The following is a 19,766-nucleotide window of genomic DNA, read 5'->3' as shown; positions in this document are numbered from 1 at the left end:
AAGCAGTTCCTGGATGACTGTTCAAGGTAAAAAGAGTTTCACACACCATTCAAACAGTGTGTAAAACTGAAAGAGAGGTGGTTATAGGAGAAGCAAACCGGGGTATCTTTCAGAAGACTCCTTCTCCCACCTCTACCCTCATCATGTCCCAAGAAAAAAGACAGGAAATAAAAAACTTCTCCACAATTAATGCATATTAGAGAAGGTACTTGGACATGAGCATGAAGTAGTTAACACAGCATTTGAATCCAGCAAAGTCAAACTGTATCTTATCTAAGTTGAAAGTGTATGTTCCACTAAAGGTACCATTTGTAAAAGGTTTATGGTTATTTTTTTTTAAATTACTTTCCTAAATACATTTTCCAGAAAGCACCAAATTAACTGATATAGGTCATGAGTATGATGATTGATAATGCAATATTGTGATGTTATATTGTAATGTTATATTGTGATGTCATATAATATTGTAATGTTACAAGGCACCAGGCAAGCATTATTAAAGATAATTCCTCTTCCTACAGAAAAGTTATAATCATCTCTTGCTTATAAACTGTACCAATCTATACATTCGAAAAACCCAAACTAGTCCTTTAATCTTTCAGATACATGAACAACCACCAGAGCCTTATTTAGTATTCTAATAGAAACTGTATTTTCAAGAAGAGGAAAAAGGGGGACACCTGGGTGGCTCAGTGGTTGAGTGTCTGCCCTCCGCTCATGGCGTGACCTCTGGGCCAGGGATGGAGTTCCACATCAGGCTCCCTGAGAGGAGCCTGCTTCTCTCTCTGCCTGTGTCTCTGCCTCTCTCTCTCTCTCATGAATAAATAAATAAATCTTTAAAAAAAAAAAAAAAAAAAAAGAAGAGGAGGAAAAAGGAAGAACTGCTAAGAACTGAAAAATAAGCTTTGCACAAAAGAAAAAAATAAAAGAAAACCAAAAAAAGATTAATTTTAGAGTTTTAGGAAGAATGTAAGCTGACAGGTAGCAAGGGTCCTCATTAAAATCTCACTATAGGTCTCTGTGAGGGCACAGAGATGAAAATTATTATGAGAAACCTCCCCCTCAAAAAAATTATTGAGACTTCCAATTTATTTCAGTAGCTCTACCATTCTTTCAGCTTCCAAGGTTTAAAACCTTGAAGATACCACAGACTTTCACCCCTATTGTTTTCTATATTCAGTCATCATATTCTATTCTTCCTTCAAAATGTCTCATTTGAATATAAGCGAAATTCCCAATTACAAAAGAACACACAAAACAAAGACTGTGATCGTAAAAAGAGCATTTTTCAAGAAATGGGAAATACTCATAACATGCTGAGTCTAAAAAAAAAAGGCAAAATAATAAAAACCCACAGGGAGAAAAATGTGTAATCCTAGTTTTATAGAAAGGAAAATTATTATCAGCATAAAAAAAAGATTTGAAAAAAAACCACCATATGAAAATGTTAACACTGTTCTTTCTGCTTGGGGGTGAGGGTGGGGGCTATAAGTTCTTTTAATTTTTTTTTCCCACAATCTCTGTATTTCCAAAATTTCCTACAGTGAACATGAATTATTTTCAGTGAAGATAACATTTTCAAACTCAGAAAAAAATGTTATTTAAATAATCATCTCATTTTACTACTACTTGTCATTCTCATTACCCTCGTCCTATTTCCCCACAGCCTCCCCGCTCCCAGGACTCTAACAACAGCCTCCTTCTTGAGGCCTCGGAGTCAGCTTCTCCCAGCTGTATTGCTGCTTACCATTCGTCACTCCTAACATTCGTCGTTCACACTTACATACAGCACATGGTAGTAGAGGCTGGCCATATAAGCAATCAACTCCCAACATGGTTTCTCAAACTCAGCACCACCGACATATGGGGTCTAACTATTTCTTACAGAGGGGTGGTCCTATTGCAAGACGTTCAGCAGCAGCATTCCCGGCTTCTACTCACTAGATACTAGTAGCTCCTCTCCCGATCCCAGTTATGACACTGCCTAAGGTCCCCTGAGGGACTAAAATTGTCCCCAGATGACAGTCACTGACTTAAAAGTTTTAAAACTTCCAAAATCATCTGTGTATATACATATATGTCAAACCTAAACTTCTTTGCTATATGTGTCTTACACAATTCTCCTTATTCTCGGTCCTGCCCACATAATCTCATTTTCCTCAAAAGGAACTTTCCAAATAGATCAGTTTCACTGTTCCCTAGAAAAGTCCTTTCATTCTCACTTCCAAGTTCTCGAACACAGTTTCCTCACTAAAATTCCTCATTCACGCTTCTCTTCAATGCCCTGCATCTATCCTTTAGTTGTTGACTCTTTGCAGAAGCATCAACCCTCAGCCCAGTTCAGTTCATCATACACCCTCTGCACTAAACAGATTTTACATTGCTGTTGTTAGGCTCACATCCCAAATTGAGGTTCGTCGCCCTGGCATATTTCTTTTGTATAAATCTGCACCTAACCCTGCTGGGCATAGAGACAAGCAGAAGCTTGATAACTGATGAATGAAATTTAAATGCTCTGCTATAGGGACGCCTGTGTGGCTCAGCGGTTTGGTGCCTGCCTTTTGGCCCAGGGCACGATCCTGGAGTCCTGGGATTTCCGGATTTCCGGAGCATCGGGCTCCCTGCAGGGGGCCTGCTTTTCCCTCTGCCTGTGTCTCTGCCTCTGCCTCTCTCTCTGTATGTCTCTCATGAATAAATAAAATCTTTAAAAAATAAATAAATAAATAAATGCTCGGCTATAAATCACTGTAAACTGCTGACTTCTTATGAAATGGTTCTGCTCTGAACCTTTATTTCTTCTCATGCAGCTGTAAGTACAATCATTCCAAGTACAGAATGACGGCTCAATATGGTTTCAGAATAAAAACAATATAGAATGGTATATTTTAAGGAATATATAGGCTTCAAAGTGTTCTGTATACTTTCGGGAAATGATGCAAAGGAATTAAAACTACAAATTACAACACAAACAGGAACTTGAAGTCCATTTATCTTAAAATACCCAACAGAACTTCTGCTCAGTGCACAAAACTAAAGTATGGTCAACAAGAGCAGAAAACTTGATGGAATAGTATGTGAATGTATATATACACGCACTTCACACAGATCTCATCCGCGGTTGAGAGAAGTAAATGAAAGGGCTTTGTAGACTAGAGTCACACATAAGGGAGGCAGTTAAAGAAGCATAGTTAAAAGCATGAAGCCAGCCTGCTTGCATCCCAAATATATCAGCTGTGTGTCTTTGTACAAGTGACTCAGCTTCTCTGCGTGTTGCTTCTCTCCTCCTCAAGGAGGGGGTAAGAGGGACACCTGGGTGGCTCAGCGGTCCCGGGGTCCCGGGGTCCAGTCTCACATCCGGTTCCCCGCAGGGCGCCTGCTTCTCCCTCTGCCTGTGTCTCTGTGTCTCTCACGAAAAAGATAAACAAAATCTTCTTTAGAAAAGGGGGAAGGGGGGGATAAGGGTAGCATCCATCCCAAAGCAAAGCTCTCAAACAGCGCTTGGCGTATCGAAGGTCCAAAATAAGTATTCGCCGTGGCTGTTATTTCAGTGCTAGCTGTTGGCCAAGCACAAGCTTCGATGCATAAAGTTCTGAGTCAAGTCTGAAGCAGGTTCAAAGAAACAAACAAGAAGCCAGAATAAACTACACAAATCTAAGCTACGAGGTGGTCTAGTTTCTCGGAATTTTTGCGAGTCCTAAACTATTACCACACAACTAATTTTTGTTATTTTTTTCTTTTCATCTGTAAACAAACTGACACAGACACTTCTGTTTTCAAGGAACTTTACGAGCTACAAGGGAACAAGTGAACTCTTTGTTGTCTCCACCTTCAAGCCAACTTAAGAATCTGGTAAAAGCCTAGGAACTGTTACGAACAACTTCTCAGAAAATACAACGCGGTGTTTAAAGCAGCAACCGGCAATCCGTGCGCAGTTATGTCGTTTTCGTCCTGCCAAACAAAAGCTGATCTGTCAGGAACCAAGGACCCGTCAGAAAACAAGGAAACACCGTGGCCCGGCCTAGGCGGCTCGGGAAGACCGGCCTCGGCCTCGGAGCAGGTCGCCGCGGAGGCGCCCCCGCGTCCCCCCGCCGCGCCCCGCCGGCCCCGCCCGCCCCGCCCGCAGGCAACCGAGTGACAGCCGGTCGCGGCCGCGCCTCTCCCGGCCCGGACCCCGCCGCCCCCGCCGCCCCCGCCGCCCCCGCCGCCGCCGCCCGGACGCCGCGAGACGACGGACCGGCCGCCCCCGCCCCCGCCGCCCCGCCCCCGCCGCCCGGCTGCCCCGTTCCGCCGAGCGGAGGCCGCCGCGGGGCCTGCAGGCGGGCCCAGGGCGCGTCCCGGCCTCGGCGGGGCAGCTGCGGGCACCGGGCTCGCAGGGGGCCCGGCCCTGGCTTACCGCGCCTCATGGTACCGCGGCGCCCCCGGCCCGGCAGCCCCGACCGCGCGGCAGCCCGGAGCGTCCCTCGGGGCCCGGGCCGAGCTCCAGCCCGAGCCATTCAAACGCCGCCGCGCGCGCAGCCCGCCGGGAAAGCGCTCCGGGCCGGGCGGGGCGGGGCGGGGCGGGGCTCCGGCCGGCCCCGCCCAGCGCCGGCCCCTCCCCCTCCCCCCCCCGCGCCCTGGCCCCAGGGGAGGGGCGAGGCCTGTGGCCACAGTGCCCCCTGCCGGCCGCGGGCGCGCACGGTAGTCCTGCACCGGGGCGGGACCGAAGGTGGAGACCGTGACTCAGTGATGTCCCGGGCGGGCGGGAAGGGTCTGCTGCAAACGGATGCTGAAGGCAGACATTTGTTCACTCCCTCCCGTCTACGTGCACTAAGGCAAGTGTTTAAAAGCATGGCCCCTGGATCTGTGCGACCTTGGGCAAGTCACATCCATTCCTGGTGCTTCGGGTCGCCCATCTGTGAAGGGCTTCTGCCTCGTAGGTATGAGGATTAAATGAACTCACACATATAAACTGCCCAGAGGACTGCGTCGGCCTACGGTCAGCACAGTATCACTGTTAACTACTCTGTTTCAGTTCCTATTATGTGTCAGGCTCTGTGTTAGACTCTGAAGAACACAAGAAATATGTATGATGCAACCCCTAGCCCCAGGAAGCAAGCTGAGGCTCTTTGGTATGGGACACACTAGAAGGTGAGGTCGGGGTTGGGTCTGTCCCTTACCTCCTTTTCATCACTGAGGAAAATTCTCTTCATCGTAGTAGGAACAGAGTGTACCCATCTTCAAAGGTAAGCCACTGGTCAAGGTTAACAAAATTGTGGCAGGAGCAAGGCTGTCTTTGCTGGGCCTCTCACCCCTTGCAAAAGCCAATCAAGTGGTGCATTTGATGAGATATGTCCTCACTGCAAGTACCGCGTTCCTTGACTCACATTTTTAGGCTCTTGTTTCCTGAAACTCCTCAGGGCTTGCCTAAGGAATGTTTATGTTTGGTTCAAGAATATTTTTGAGGGCCTACCATGTGCCAGACTGACGTCATACCAGCTGCTCCAGAGAGCCCAGAGGACAAACAGGAAAAGAGATGGTTCCAATACACATGGTGGGAGCAATGACAAAAGGTATATCCCAAATGCTGTGGGATTTCAGAGCAATGGGGGGCCTGCTAGACAAACCAATCAGAACTAAGGTGTCATTAGATGATTTAAACAACAACAATGTATTTTTCTTCCCTAGTAACTAGGTCCTTACCCACTTAGTGCAAAAAATTAAGAAATGATAAAAATTTGGGCCATGGCTTTAGGTTGATAGGAGAAATCCTTGAAGGTATATTTTGTATAAACGATGTCTTTGCGAGTCAAGCACAAGCAGGCACATGCCTACATTTGGGGCCACACCTGCAGCAGGTGAGGCTGTCAACAGACTCCAGCAGGGTGAGTGAGGGAAGGGAACAGGAACCCTGGGTTCTAGGGGTGTGCAACACAGAACATGCCTTGAGCATGACTTCTACTAATAGGTGTGCTATTTTAAAGAAAATAAAAATTCAATGAACATGGGTGAAGTCACTTTCTCTCAAGCTATTTCTTCATCACTCTCATCATAAACAGGAATTTCCTGATGACCCACAAAAGGCATCGTGTGGGGCCTGCTTCAGAAGAGGACAGAAAGAGTGTAAGACATAGTACTTTATCTCAAGGGAGGCTGGTTGATGAGAGAAGACAAGTAACAGAGTCCTAGGACTCATAGGAATCTGCTGTTAGCATAGGAAGATCTCAGCTGAAACAAGGCCTCAGATTGTCCGAGGCCAGAGGAGAATCCCGATATTCTCATTTCTAGAGCTTCCGAGGGCCCAGCCTCTCAGGCAGTTTGTCCCCAGACTCAGGTTCTGAGGTTGTGCCAGTGATGAGCACCCCTGGCTCATAGACCTCATGGGGCTGCCGAGTATCAACATAATTTAAGGTGAAACTAGGGATCCCTGGGTGGTGCAGCGGTTTGGCGCCTGCCTTTGGCCCAGGGCGCGATCCTGGAGACCCGGGATCGAATCCCACGTCAGGCTCCCGGTGCATGGAGCCTGCTTCTCCCTCTGCCTGTGTCTCTGCCTCTCTCTCTCTCTCTCTCCCTGTGTGACTATCATAAATAAATAAAAATTTAAAGAAAGAAAATAAAGAAATTTGCCTTCCTATTGCTATGTTTGAAATATATACCATTTTAGTGATGAGACTGCAGGCCAGTTTTCTTCATCAATACTTTTTAGTCAACCAAAGTTGATTTTTAAATCTTTCCCTTGGAGCTCAATCAACTTTTTTCTTTTATAGATAGCAAATAAAAATAAAAAAAAGAGGGGTGGCTGGCTGGCTCAATTGGTGGAGCACGCAACTCTTGATTTCGGGTTTGTGGGTTCAAGTCCCACGCTGGGTGTAGAGATTACTTTAAAAAATAAATTTAAAAAAATGGCAGCCCATACATATTTTTGTTATCCCTGCACCAGTCCTTCGGCATGGAAAGGTGTTCACTGCGAGCCCTCACTGTGAGCGGTCTCCAAGGGAATTTATTCCTCTGGTCATTCCCTCATTCCTTCTTTCTGAATACCTATTAGTCCTTGCATGTGAATGAACAGGCAGCTAAGTTAGCCCTCCTGCCCCGACCCCATCTGCCTTACTTAGGGTGTGGATGTCGTTCAGGGATGGCGCATAGAGCAATCCTGAGCATAAACGCCCCTATGAGAGAAGAACAGCCATGCAAAGTCTTCTGTGTTCTTCTAGCTGGAGCGCCGGGGGGTCGGGGTGGGGGTGGGTCATGGTGAAGATCTGAACCAGGCACGAGCAGGGCAGGAGCAGAGAGAGAAGCAGGCTCCCCGCTGAGCAGGGAGCCTGACGTGGGACTCGATCCCAGGACCCTGAGACCATGACCTGGGCTGAAGGCAGACGCTTCACCAGCTGAGCCAACCAGGTGCCCCTGTAATTGCTTTTTTTTATAACTTATTACCTAAGTCAGTCCATGACAATTAATATAAATGCACATAATAAAAATGGCAGTTAAAAAAAGGCACAGGCATTGAAGAGGAAGTGATGAAGTTAAGTCAGTACTTTAAAAGGATCACTCTGGGAGGATTGGTGGCAAGAACACTAAGTATGCAGGTGTTGTGGTTTGGACCAGAGGTTCGAGGAACCGTAGCTTTTACTGTGGTGTGTGTCCTTCTCATCAGTGTGGACTGATGCCAGGCCTGATGAAGGACAATGCTTGAAAAGACCTAAATAAAAGGCCTATTCCGTATCCACTGCTCAGCCTCAGGGCCTTTGGGAAATTCCAGGCACTTGACTCTGGCAGTCCAAGTGGGAAGTCCATCCTTTCTTTTCTGCTCCTCCCTTCCCCACCTTCCTGATGTAGACTATAGAAGGAAAGAATGGCATTGGGGAATATTTCAGATAAGGCAGTAGTGCTGGAAATGAACAAATCTCATTTGTAGTTTACCAGATTCATGGTTATTTCAATCACCACCATGGTACTGAGGCAGAAGCAGCAGGGATGGGTTTCTTTTTTTTGGGTGGGGGGAGGCTGAGTGGTGGGGAGTGTTGATTGGCAGGGGATCCTCCTATTAAGACAGTTTCTGATGCACTGTTACACCTCAACAGAGAGTAGGTGACCATATTCATTATGTATAGATTTTCGAATCTGAATTCCGAGACACTATTTCCCTGCTTCTCCAAGTGGTTTCCTGCAATTAGGGTATGCTGCTGTCAAGTAGAAGGTGGTAGGAGCAGGATGTTGGAGTGGAAAGAGCACTAGCTCATCTGTCAGGAGCCTGGGTTGCTGCTTCCAGGCCTTTCTACTCCATTTTTACCTTAACTGCACAGTGGAAATAAGAGGGGATCTTCTCTCAGGGGATGTTGGGAAATAGGGTAACTACGTAAAACTACCTAGTGCAATGATTATGTCTCTCTCTGCAAAATATCCCTCCCTCCTAACTTCACTGATTCAGTGATTTTTCTGAGAGAACACAGTATGTATGGTTGAGTGCTGCCTTTGGAAAGCAGAGTGCTGGAATTACACCACTGGCGGAGGGCCAGTGGTGGAAGACAGACTCACTGATGGACTGGTACTCACTCCATGGCATCTGAGACCTAGGGCCATGTGCAACACTAACCTAACTGTGCATTTGCTTACAGGGTACACTAAGGGGACTCATAACAAACAGGCCTCGTGGAGAGGAGGCCAAGGGCAGGGTGGCAGGCAGGAAGGCGATGAAATGGGCAGGACAGCAATTATGAGAAGCAGGATAATGTCCATGGAAAGGAGACTTGAAAGAGCAAAGGAGATCTCCAGCCTCAAGAAATCACAGGACTGAAATGCACTTGTCAGAGCTGGACACAAAGGTGAAACCACTCTTGCAGTGACAAAAGTGACTGAACCTGAACTGGTTCAAGGTCCTACCCCTGATTTGGGGTATGTTCTTCCCAATATCAGTTCTATATTAGTAGATTGAAAAAAGAAAGAAAAAGGAAAAAAAAAAGGCTTCCTTACATTTGGTAATCCTTCACATTTGGTAACTTTGGATCAAACAAATATTAAGCAAATATTTATTTACTGTAGTACAGTCTTTAAATACTAACATTAATCGTAAATTAATTAAAAGAAAGATGTACAGAGGGGCCTCTGGGTGGCTCAGGCAGTTAAGCGTCTGGTTTGGGCTCAGGTCATGATCTTGAGGTCTCAGGCTTGAGCTCCAGGGCTCTGTGTTTGTGGGGAGTCTGCTTGAGATTCTCTCCCTCTGCCCCTCCCTCCACTCATGCTTGCTGTCTCTTTCAAATAAATAAATAAATAAATAAATTTTAAACAAAAACCATAGTCTTTTCATGAAACAGCATGCTATAAAACAGTATGCTAGGTAAGTCTAAATATAAATAAAAAAAGTCTGGAAAAGTCTAAATCAAAATACCCATGGGGAAAAATATTTTTTTGTATGGTATGATTTGTTATCTTTTTTTTTTACTTAACTGAATTTTCCATATTATATGATGAATGTCCTTCTTTTGTAATTAATTTGTAAAAATCACTTTATTAAGAAAACCAATCATAAGCAATTAGGAAATGAAATAAAACTTTTGGTGCAAGTTTGGAATTTAATTTGCAGCTTTGGTGATACTATTTTTTTTAAGATTTTATTTATTTATTCATAGAGACACAGAGAGAGAGGCAGAGACACAGGCAAAGGGAGAAGCAGGCATCATACAGAGAGCCCGACATGGGACTCGATCCAGGGTCTCCAGGATCACGCCCTGGGCTGCAGGCAGCGCTAAACCGCTGTGCCACCCGGGCTGCCCTGGTGATACTATTTTATTACTTGTTATTTTTTTTCCACTTAAGCTAACCCTGGTTAGCTCAATTCAGTTGAATGGACCCCTCTTAAAAAGAAATTTGTATCCTTTTCCCAAGGTTGCTATGATGCAGTATCAGAATCTGCATGGCTTACATAAAAAAGAAGAAAGAAAAGAAAGAAAGAAAGAAAGAAAGAAAGAAAGAAAGAAAGAAAGAAAGAAAGAAGAAAAAAAGAAAAGAAAAAAGAAAAGAAAAGAAAAGAAAAGAAAAAGGAAAGAAATCTTGCCATGTGCAACAATGTGGATGGAACCAGTGGTATTATGCTAAGCAAAATAAATCAGAGAGACAATTATCATATGAGTTGAGAAAAAGAGGAGCATAGAGAAAGGGAGGGAACAACAAAACAAAACAAAATCAGAGAGGAAGACAAACCATAGGACTCTTAACCATAGGAAACAAACTGGTCACTGGAGGGGGCTGCAGTAACTGGGTGATGGGCACTAAGGAGGGCACATGATGGGATGAGCACTGGGTGTGATTTAAGACTGATGAATCACTGACCTCTGTCTCTGAAACTAGTAATACACTATATGTTAAGTATTTAAATTTAAATTAAAAAAATTAAATTTATAACAAGAATCTGGGTGGCTTAAAACAACAGAAATATAGTCCCTCAGTTCTAGGGGCTAGAAGGACCAAAATCAAGGCATTGCAGGCTCATGCTCTGTCTGCAGGCTCCAGGAAGGAACCTTCCTGGCCTCTTCCTAGCTGCTGTTGGCTCTGGCAGTTGTTGGCTTATAACGGCATCATTCCCAACTCTGTCTCCATCAGCATATGGACTTCTTCCCTGTGTTTTCCTCTTTCCTTAGGACACCAGTCATTGGATTTAGGGCCCACCAACCATCCAACATGACCTCGTCTTAACTAACTACATCTGCAAAGACCCTATTTCCAAATAAAGTCACATTCTGAGTTTCTATCTGGATAGATGTGACTTTTGGGGGGACATTCTTCAATTTGCTATAGAAATAACTTAGTCCACAAACCCTTCAAAATATAAATTAGCACATTTTGGAGAGCCTCTTTGAACTTATCAATATTTTAACTGTACCATCTCTGTGGTAAGCAATCCTAATTATTTATGACTCTCCTATAGAACTGTGTCAACAAGCTCCCTAGGGATTTTCACAGCAACATTTTTTGTAATAGTGACAAATGGCAACAACCTACATGTCCATTATCATATACCCACGTCACGTATATGCTATAGCCTTTAAGACTAAGGTAAAACTGAGTGACAGACATGAAAAGCATCCAAAATAAAGTGAAAAAAAGTCAGTGCACAGTGTTTAGTATGTTTCCATTTATAAAATAAGCTCTTATAAATTTAACAACCGTACACTTATGTTTATGTTTTAAGGGATGACTTTGTCTTTCAAGTACCAAAAGGTACTTATTGTTCTCCTTCAATCTTTCTGAATCCTACTTCATCCTACTTGTTATGTTTTGCCATAACAAAATACCATAGATTGAGTGGTTTAGACAACAGAAATTTATTTTCTCAGTTTTGGAGGCTGTGGAATCTGAGATCAAGGTACTTGCTGATGCAGTTACCGATGACAGCTCTATTCCAAGCTTGTGGACAGCCGCCTTCTCACTGTGCTCACATGGTGGAACAAGACAGTGATAACCTTATCATGCGAGCCCCACCTTCATGACCTCATCTAACTCTAATTACCTCCCAAAGACCCCAACTCCAAACACTATCACATTGGGGGTAGGGCTTCAGCATATGAATCTTGGGGGAACACAAACAGTCCACAACAATCTTTTTTTCCAAAGAATTCAGGCTATAAAGAAATGTTTATAACTGAACCAATTGCTTTTAAAAATTAGCTCATAGGGAGGAACCTAGGTAGCTCGGTTGGTTGGGTGTCTGACTACTGGTTTCGGCTCAGGTCATGATCTCAGGGTCTTGGGACTGAGCCCCACATCAGGCTCAGCATTGAGTGTGGAGTCTGCTTACCCCTCTCCCTCTGCTCCTCACCCCATTCCCCTACTCTCTCGCTCTCTCTTTTTCTGGAATAAACAAATAAAACCTTTGGGGTGCATGGGTGGTTCAGTCGGGCGTCTGCCTTCAGCTCAAGTTATGATGCCAGAGTCCTGGGATTGATCCCACATCGGGCTCCCTGCTCAGCAGGGAGTCTGCTTCTCCCTCTGCATCTCCCCTGACTCATGCTTATGCTTTCTCTCCCTTTTCTTTCTCTCTCATATAATAAATAATCTTAAAAAAAAAATCTTTTACAAAGAATTAGCATATAGGAAAAACTGCCATAAAAGACCTGAATTGCTCATTCAGACACTTGATGTAGAGACCATTTAACTCACTTTCTAGATTGCTGAAATTAATCATCAGATTGAATCCAAAGTAACCGAGCTTGAAGAAACATGCTAGGCCATCAGTGATGTATCATTATGACTCATGCTATGGTTGTCATTCTTATCCTTTAATAAGATCTGTGAGAATGGCAATCCTCCCAGTTTCCTAATCAAGTTCTGGAGGGAAGTGCTATAATGGGAACTTGTTAAAATGGGAGTTGCACAACAGCTCTCCTGAAATAAAAAAAGAGGTGGTTGCTAGGAAGTGCATTACTTACTAACCAACATTTTCTCCCTGGACTGTCTAGTTCATGTCACTGCTGACAAGGGTATTTCATGACACTGCAGAGCCGTAAACCAGAAATTAAAAAAAACAAAAACAAAAAAAAGTGATCCACATAGGAATGATGCAGAAACCCAGTAACAACTAGGAAGGTAGTATCTTACCAAACAAAACAAAACAAAACAAAACAAAACAAAACAAAACACCAAACTTGTTTTTTCACTGAAGGGTTTTGAAATTTCAGACAAAATGGAGGGGGAAAATTTCCTCTCATTAAGACTCTTACTGCCACAAAATTAGTTGCATCTTAAGTAAAATAGCATAAGATGGTCCTTTTCAGAAGGCAGTGATAATAGTAGAGTCAAATAACACAAATAACCAGGATTTGAGGGACTCCTGGGTGGCTCAGTGGTTGAGCATTTGCCTTTGGCTCAGCACGTGATTCCAGAGTCCTGGGATTGAGTTCCACATTGGGTTCCCTGCAGGGAGCCTACTTCTCCCTCTGCCTATGTCTCTGCCTGTCTCTCATAGAGAATAAATAAATAAAATCTTAAAAAAATAACTGGAATTTGCAATGAAAACCCATTTTACGGAAGCTACCAAAATAGGACCTTTTAGAGCATACTAGAGGAACTGGTTGGATCATGGAGGAGAGCAGAACAGAAGTATTATAGAGACATTGTTAAATGGGCTTAGACCAATATAAGACATTATCTACAAAAGCTTTTTTTTCCTTTAGAGAGATCCATTCTTGCAAATCTGGTTGTTTGATAGAAAATTTACTTTTTCAGGGCATCTGGCTGGCTCAGTCAGTAGAGCACAGTGTTTAGTATGTTTCCATTTATACAATAAGTGACTCTTATTGTGACTCTTGATCTCCAGGTGGTGAGTTCAAGCCCCACTTTGGGTGTGGAGCCTATTTAAAATTTTTTTGAAAAGTAAATTAATGGAAAGAAAATTTCCTTTTTCAAGTTTTTTTTTTTTAAGATTTTATTTGTTTATTCATGAGAGACAGAGAGAGGAAGAGACCCAGGTGGAGGGAGAAGCAGGCTCCCCGCAGGGAGCCCGATGGATGTGGGACTCGATCCTGGAACTTCGGGGTCACGCCCTGAGCCAAAGGCAGACGCTCAACCCCTGAGCCACCCAGGCGTCCCTAGTTTAGACTTTTGAACAATCATATTCTCCCTAATAATAGGATGGACCAGAAGTAAGTTAGTTATTTTTTCCATTTAAAAAACATTACTAGGGCAGCCCAGGTGGCTCAGCGGTTTAGCGCCGCCTTCAGCCCGGGTTGTGATCCTGGAGACCCTGGATCAAGTCCCGCGTCTGGCTCCCTGCATGGAGCCTGCTTCTCCCTCTGCCTGTGTCTCTGCCTCTCTCTCTCCTGCTCTGTGTCTCTCACAAATAAATAAATAAAATCTTAAAAAAAAAAAAAAGCATTACTAAACTTTCAAGATTGTCAAGGCTAAGTACTGCTTCCAGACTCTAAACATCGACTGAGGCCTCAGAAAAGTCATGCAAATAAGTCTGTCTCTTGAAGTATGGAGATGGTTCTGCTCAATCTGGTGACAACGAGGAGCTTTCCTTTCTCCTTGTCTACACTGGTATCATGAGCAAGATTCTTTCGCTTTACTTCTGATTAACTTGCCAAGTATAAGTTCTTCCTAAAAAAGAAAGTTTTCGGGGATCCCTGGGCGGCTCAGAGGTTTGGCGCCTGCCTTTGGCCCAGGGTGCGATCCTGGAGTCCTGGGATCGAGTCCGTGTTGGGCTCCCGGCATGGGGCCTGCTTCTCCCTCTGCCTGTGTCTCTGCCTCTCTCTCTCTCATAAATAAATAAATAAAAATTTTTTTTTAAGTTTTCTTTTCTCTTCTTTTCTTTTTCTTTCTTTCTTTTTTTTTTTTGATGTGGGACTCGATCCTGGGACTCCAGGATCACACCCTGAACCAAAGGCAGACATTCAACGGCTGAGCCACCTAGGCATCCCTGTTTTCATTCTCATTCTTATTATAAATGATAAAACCAAACCTGTTGCTTAGAGAAATGTATAATTACATTTCAAAAATTTTACTGGGTTTCATTTTAGAATACTTTGAAGCCCTAAAAACTAAAAATGCTAAAGAAACAGTCTAAGATGATGGTAAAAACAAATAAAAAGCACAGGATTGGAAATCAAGAGACCTTGCTTATTGTACTGATTTAATCTGTGCCTTTAGGATAGAAAATCCTATCCTCTTTCTACACCATCATTCCCTTCATCTTTCCACCAAGAGAGTGGAGTAAGAGTAACATGAACTGTTACCTCCAAAATGGCTTGAGTAAATAATAGCAAAGCAAGGACAAGGGTCATCAGTAGTCACCATTAAAATATTTAAAAAGATGGAAATAAAAGAAACGAAGAGGGACGCCTGGGTGGCTCAGCTGTTGAGCATCTGCCTTCAGCTCATGGCGTGATCCTGGGGTCCCGGGATCGAGTCCCACATTGGGTTCCCTGCATGGAGCCTGCTTCTCCCTCTGCCTGTGTCTCTGCCTCTCTCTCTCTCTCTCTCTCTCTCTGTGTGTGTCTCTAATGAATAAATAAATAAAATGTTAAAAAAAAAAAAGAAAGAAATGAAGAAAAAAAAAAAAAACCCTGAGAAAATTCTTAAGAGAAAGCAAATCCTCAGATTGAATTTCTAGTATTATGAGTCAGGGCATCGCGGCAATTGAGGAAGGAAGACGACCATGCTCACACTCGCCCTGGTCAGTTAAGAAGGAAGATTGAATAGTCATTTTGTGAAGAGCCCTGTTCTTGATTTGTTTGGTATGCTACAAAGAAGGAAAGGCAGAGGGAACCCATGTGGTCAACCAGCAGGTCTCTTGAGAGTAAAAATGTCAAAGGATAATTAGATTGCACTGGGTTAATTTTAACTTTTTGGACTCTTTAAGGGATACAGTCTTATGCAGAGTTTGGAAAAAGGCGGGGAACATAATAAGGAGGGGTGATAGGCTGAAAGTTTCAGGGTGAAGCAGTTCCACATTAAGGTTCTCTTTTTCAGACTATAAAGCATCTCATGGAGGCAGAGAAGGTGAAGGGCTTCTGCCAGCTGGTGGTGGCGGCCAAGCTGAGGGAGGGCATTTCCCACCTCATCCAGTCCTGTGGCCTTGGAGGCATGAAGCACAACACGGTGGTGATGGGGTGGCCCAATGGCTGGCGCCAGAGTGAAGATGCTCGAGCGTGGAAGACTTTCATTGGTACCAGATGCTCTGCATTTTATCCTGAGGGCCCAAATCAGGGCTACCGTTAAATCGTTAAATCTCCGTTACCTTAACTTCACCCAGTAGCCTCTAAGGTAGAAGCCCGTGACATTGCTGCACCACAGTGCCATGAGGGCACTTAAGTAACTGCTAACATTAATATCCTTATTCTCCTCACCCCCTCCAGCCTTGTATGATGTTCATAAGGTATCTCTGTCAAGTATCATGTTAGGCATTATCTCTGAAAATTGCCGTCTTTTCATCTGTGATCTGCCACATTGACGTTCTCATGAGAATTGGAAGGATTGTCTTCCATCACAATCTACAGAATTCACATATCCCCTCAGAATACAGTGGTCAGAATATATCTAGTAAATCATGGTTCTGAATCTAAATTTTTTTTTTTTTACATTTTTTAAATTTATTTATGATAGTCACAGAGAGAGAGAGAGAGAGGCAGAGACATAGGCAGAGGGAGAAGCAGGCTCCATGCACCGGGAGCCCGATGTGGGATTCGATCCCCGGTCTCCAGGATCGCGCCCTGGGCCAAAGGCAGGCGCCAAACCGCTGCGCCACCCAGGGATCCCCCTGGTTCTGAATCTAATGCTGTTAGTCGGACCATGTAGAAAACAGCATGCAATATTAGAAACAGCTTCTTAGACTCCTAAAAGTGGTGGGGGGTGAGATTCAAAACCAAATACAAAAACTGTGGAGATGGCCCAAATATAAAGTCAAACAAGACAACTCACATGACCTATGCAATTATGATATGCTTTCTCAGTTTAATTAAAGTCATATTTGCTCAAAGACACAAAGGGAAGCTTAACATATATTTTTACAAGTTAAGTATTTCCATTAGTCTAAGTCAAGTTTAGTCCAATAGGAGGCAAGCACGGAGGCTGCCCAAAGCTGATTGTTTGCTTAGATTACTTTGTGTAAGTTCAAACCTTTTAGGCAGCAAAATGCTCTGGGTCCGTGGTTCTTAGTTCTTGCTATACAGTAGATGCCCATGATCAACCCTAAGCGAATAAATTAGAATCTCTGGAGTGTGACCCAGGTGTCAATAGTATTCTTTAAGTGCTTCCAAGGTGATTCTTTGGTGAATCTAGGACAGAGGACCATCATGCTTTGAGGTGTGGAAACACACGTTATATTACTGACATTTTTTCTAAATCCAAAAGTAGTAACTGCACAATGCAGAACTAGGAAAAGCATAGGAAAGCAGAATTTTAAAAAGATTATGTGAAATCCCATTAGTCCTTTGTGTTTATTATTTTTCTATGAATATATATATGAAAGAGTAATATACAAAATTTTTGAAAAAAATATATTTTAGAATTAGAAGGTATCCTTAGAAGTCATCTAGTAGAAGTGTCTTTTTTACAGATGAAGAAATTAAGGCCGAGTTCCTAACTCAAAGCAACACAGGTCGGGATTAGAATCTAGATTTCCCTTGATTATTCTTGAAAAATATAATTTGTAAAACAAAACAAAACAAAACAAAACAAAAACCCAACTTGAATCCTCAATTGAATTTCAACTTGAAAACTCCATTTTTATAAAGGATCTATTATTTCTTATGATATTCTAATAATCTTGAAAAACAAGCAGAGCTTTTCAGGGAGTACCTTCATCTTTTTCCTGAAAAACTCTAGCATGCTTAAGGAAAGTTGTCTCACTGTATTCTATGGATCACTGACTGCATAGGAAGTTAATAGGTGTGATAAGGGGAAAAAAGGGGGGAGCTTCTCATTTAGGTGGAAGGGAAACAATTAAAGGAGATTCTACTGAATCATATCTCATTATTTTTTAAAAAGATTTTATTTATTTATTAATGAGAGAGAGAGAGAGGCGCAGAGACACAGAGGGAGAAGCAGGCTCCACGCAGGGAGCCCGACGTGGGACTCGATCCCGGGACTCCAGGATCATGCCCTGGGCTGAAGGCAGGTGCTAAACCACTGAGCCACCCAGAGATCCCCAGTTTTAATGTTCTACCAATTCCACTGGAAATCTCTAGGGTGTGTGTGCAGAATAGCATCTGAAGTTTTTCTCAAATGTGTTTGACTCTGGAATCCTTCCTCAATTCCGTTCCAGTGATCACCTGTCTTCATGTTCTCTGCAACACGTTTTAGCAAATAACACTATAAGGATTCCTAGGATAAAGGAATAAATGACCTGGACTAACATGAGGCCAAACCACCTTGATTGGGGTTACAGGTGAAAACATTTTTATAGCAAGTGGGGGAGTACTTTCAAAGGGAAGGAATATATGATTCGAATGACTGACAATGTTTTCAAAAGTGTTGCTTTACAATTTTTTTAAAGATTAATTTTTTAAAATTTTTATTTATTTATGATAGTCACAGAGAGAGAGAGAGGCAGAGACACAGGCAGAGGGAGAAGCAGGCTCCATGCACCGGGAGGCCGACGTGGGATTCGATCCCGGGTCTCCAGGATTGTGCCCTGGGCCAAAGGCAGGCGCTAAACTGCTGCGCCACCCAGGGATCCCGCTTTACAATTTATTTAAGAAGCAGGACAATAGTTTGATCAAAAAAAATTTCATGGAAACCATTGATTGAATATATAACACCCTAACATGTATTCTCTTTGAGTTTTTACATTTTTTCACATAAATGTAATTATAGTATATTTACTTTCTATTAACTTGCTCATATTCACTAAACATTTATTCAATACATTATGTTCTAGGCAGTGGAATCCAAAATAATTGACATGTAGTTCCTAACTTAAAGGAATTTAGGGCATAGTGCAACAAGAGGGGTAGATACGTGCTCAAGGGACGTCAACAAACACAAGTGCAATTTGGTAAGTGCTATTACATAGACTGTTCTGGGACAAAGAAGATTGCCCAATAGGGCCAAGACCCTTGTACAGTCTGACATCAGTCTCAAACGTTCATTAGAGATAACAGATAAAGCCAGAAAAGTAGAAAGAAGCAGGAAAGCAATCCACAGGTCTGGTCTTCCTATGATCATATAAATACACATTTTAGAATGAACTGGAAGGGGAAAAGCCTTTTCCACCTTATTCAAACAGTCTGCCATGAACACAAAATATCTTTAAAAGGAGAAGACAAAATGGGGATGGAAATCTTGTGTCCCTAGATCCATCTTCAAGGGTCCAAACTCTCTAATTGGCCCTTTTCAACCTCACCTCCCAACCAGACTCTCATAGCACTCTTCTTCCCTCACCCCAACCCTGACCATATCAGATAACTTGGAGTCAAAGGAATAAAAGTCTGAAAATACAGAACCATTTTCAAACCAATTTAAAAATAATATAAGGCTGGTGGAATGCAAATGGGTGCAAATGGATACTGCTAGAAGACATTTAAAATGAAAATTCCTTAAAAATTTGCAATCTTTGGGGATTCCTGGGTGGCTCGGCGGTTTAGACCTTGCCTTCGGCCCAGGGTGTGATCCTGGAGTCCTGGGATGGAGCCTGCTTCTCCCTCTGCCTGTGTCTCTGCCCCCTCTCTGTCTCTGTGGCTCTTGTGAAGAAATGAATAAAATCTTAAAAAAAAAAAAACGTGCAATCTTTGATCCAGCAACTGCATTCTTAGGAATTTTAGTAAGAAAAGACATAGGGTTAATAAACACTGTTTGTTTACAAAAGGGGAAAAAAAACGGGAAACAAGTATCCATAACAGGTTATATTATTATATAGGTATAGAACTCAATACAAAAATCCAATAGCTAGTGTGCTTTTTTTTTTTTTTTAAGATTTTATTTGAAAGAGAGTAAGAGCTAGAGAGCATGGGTGGGGGAGTGGGCAGAGGTAGAGGGAGAAGGGATAAGCTGTGTCCCCACTGAGCAGGGAGCCCGATGCAGGGCTCCAATCCAGGACCCTGGGATCATGATGGGAGCTGAAGGCAGATCCTAACCAAATGTGCCACCCAGGCGCTTCTTTAGAGTACTTTTTTAATCAAAAAAAAAAAAAAAAAAGCATTCGTGGCAGGCACTCCTTTTACCCTCATAAGCCTTGCACGTAGGTAATTTTTTTTTAAAAAAAGATTTATTTATTCATGGGAGACACCGAGAGAGGCAGAGACACAGGCAGTAAGAGGAGAAGCAGGCTCCCCGCAGGGCGCACGATGCGGGCGGGA

General features: G+C 43.2%; 1 protein-coding gene across 2 annotated transcripts in view; it reads right to left on the bottom strand.

Annotated features, from left to right (window-relative positions):
- KATNBL1 (katanin regulatory subunit B1 like 1) overlaps positions 1-19,766 on the bottom strand; it is a 59,976-nt gene that overhangs the window by 39,056 nt on the left and 1,154 nt on the right. Inside the window, exon 1 of one of the 2 annotated variants that reach the window (XM_077880446.1) lies at positions 4,394-4,527. The exons of the other annotated variant lie outside the window; for it this stretch is intronic. The gene's annotated coding sequence lies outside the window, so the exon portion shown is untranslated. Of the gene's footprint in view, positions 1-4,393; positions 4,528-19,766 lie in introns of those variants that run through there. 2 annotated transcript variants of the gene reach the window in all.

Source organism: Canis aureus, chromosome 32, assembly GCF_053574225.1.
Source record: "Canis aureus isolate CA01 chromosome 32, VMU_Caureus_v.1.0, whole genome shotgun sequence".
Lineage (NCBI taxonomy): Eukaryota > Metazoa > Chordata > Mammalia > Carnivora > Canidae > Canis > Canis aureus.
The sequence above is the reverse complement of the archived record's forward strand: the minus strand, read 5'-3'. Positions and strand labels throughout refer to the sequence as shown.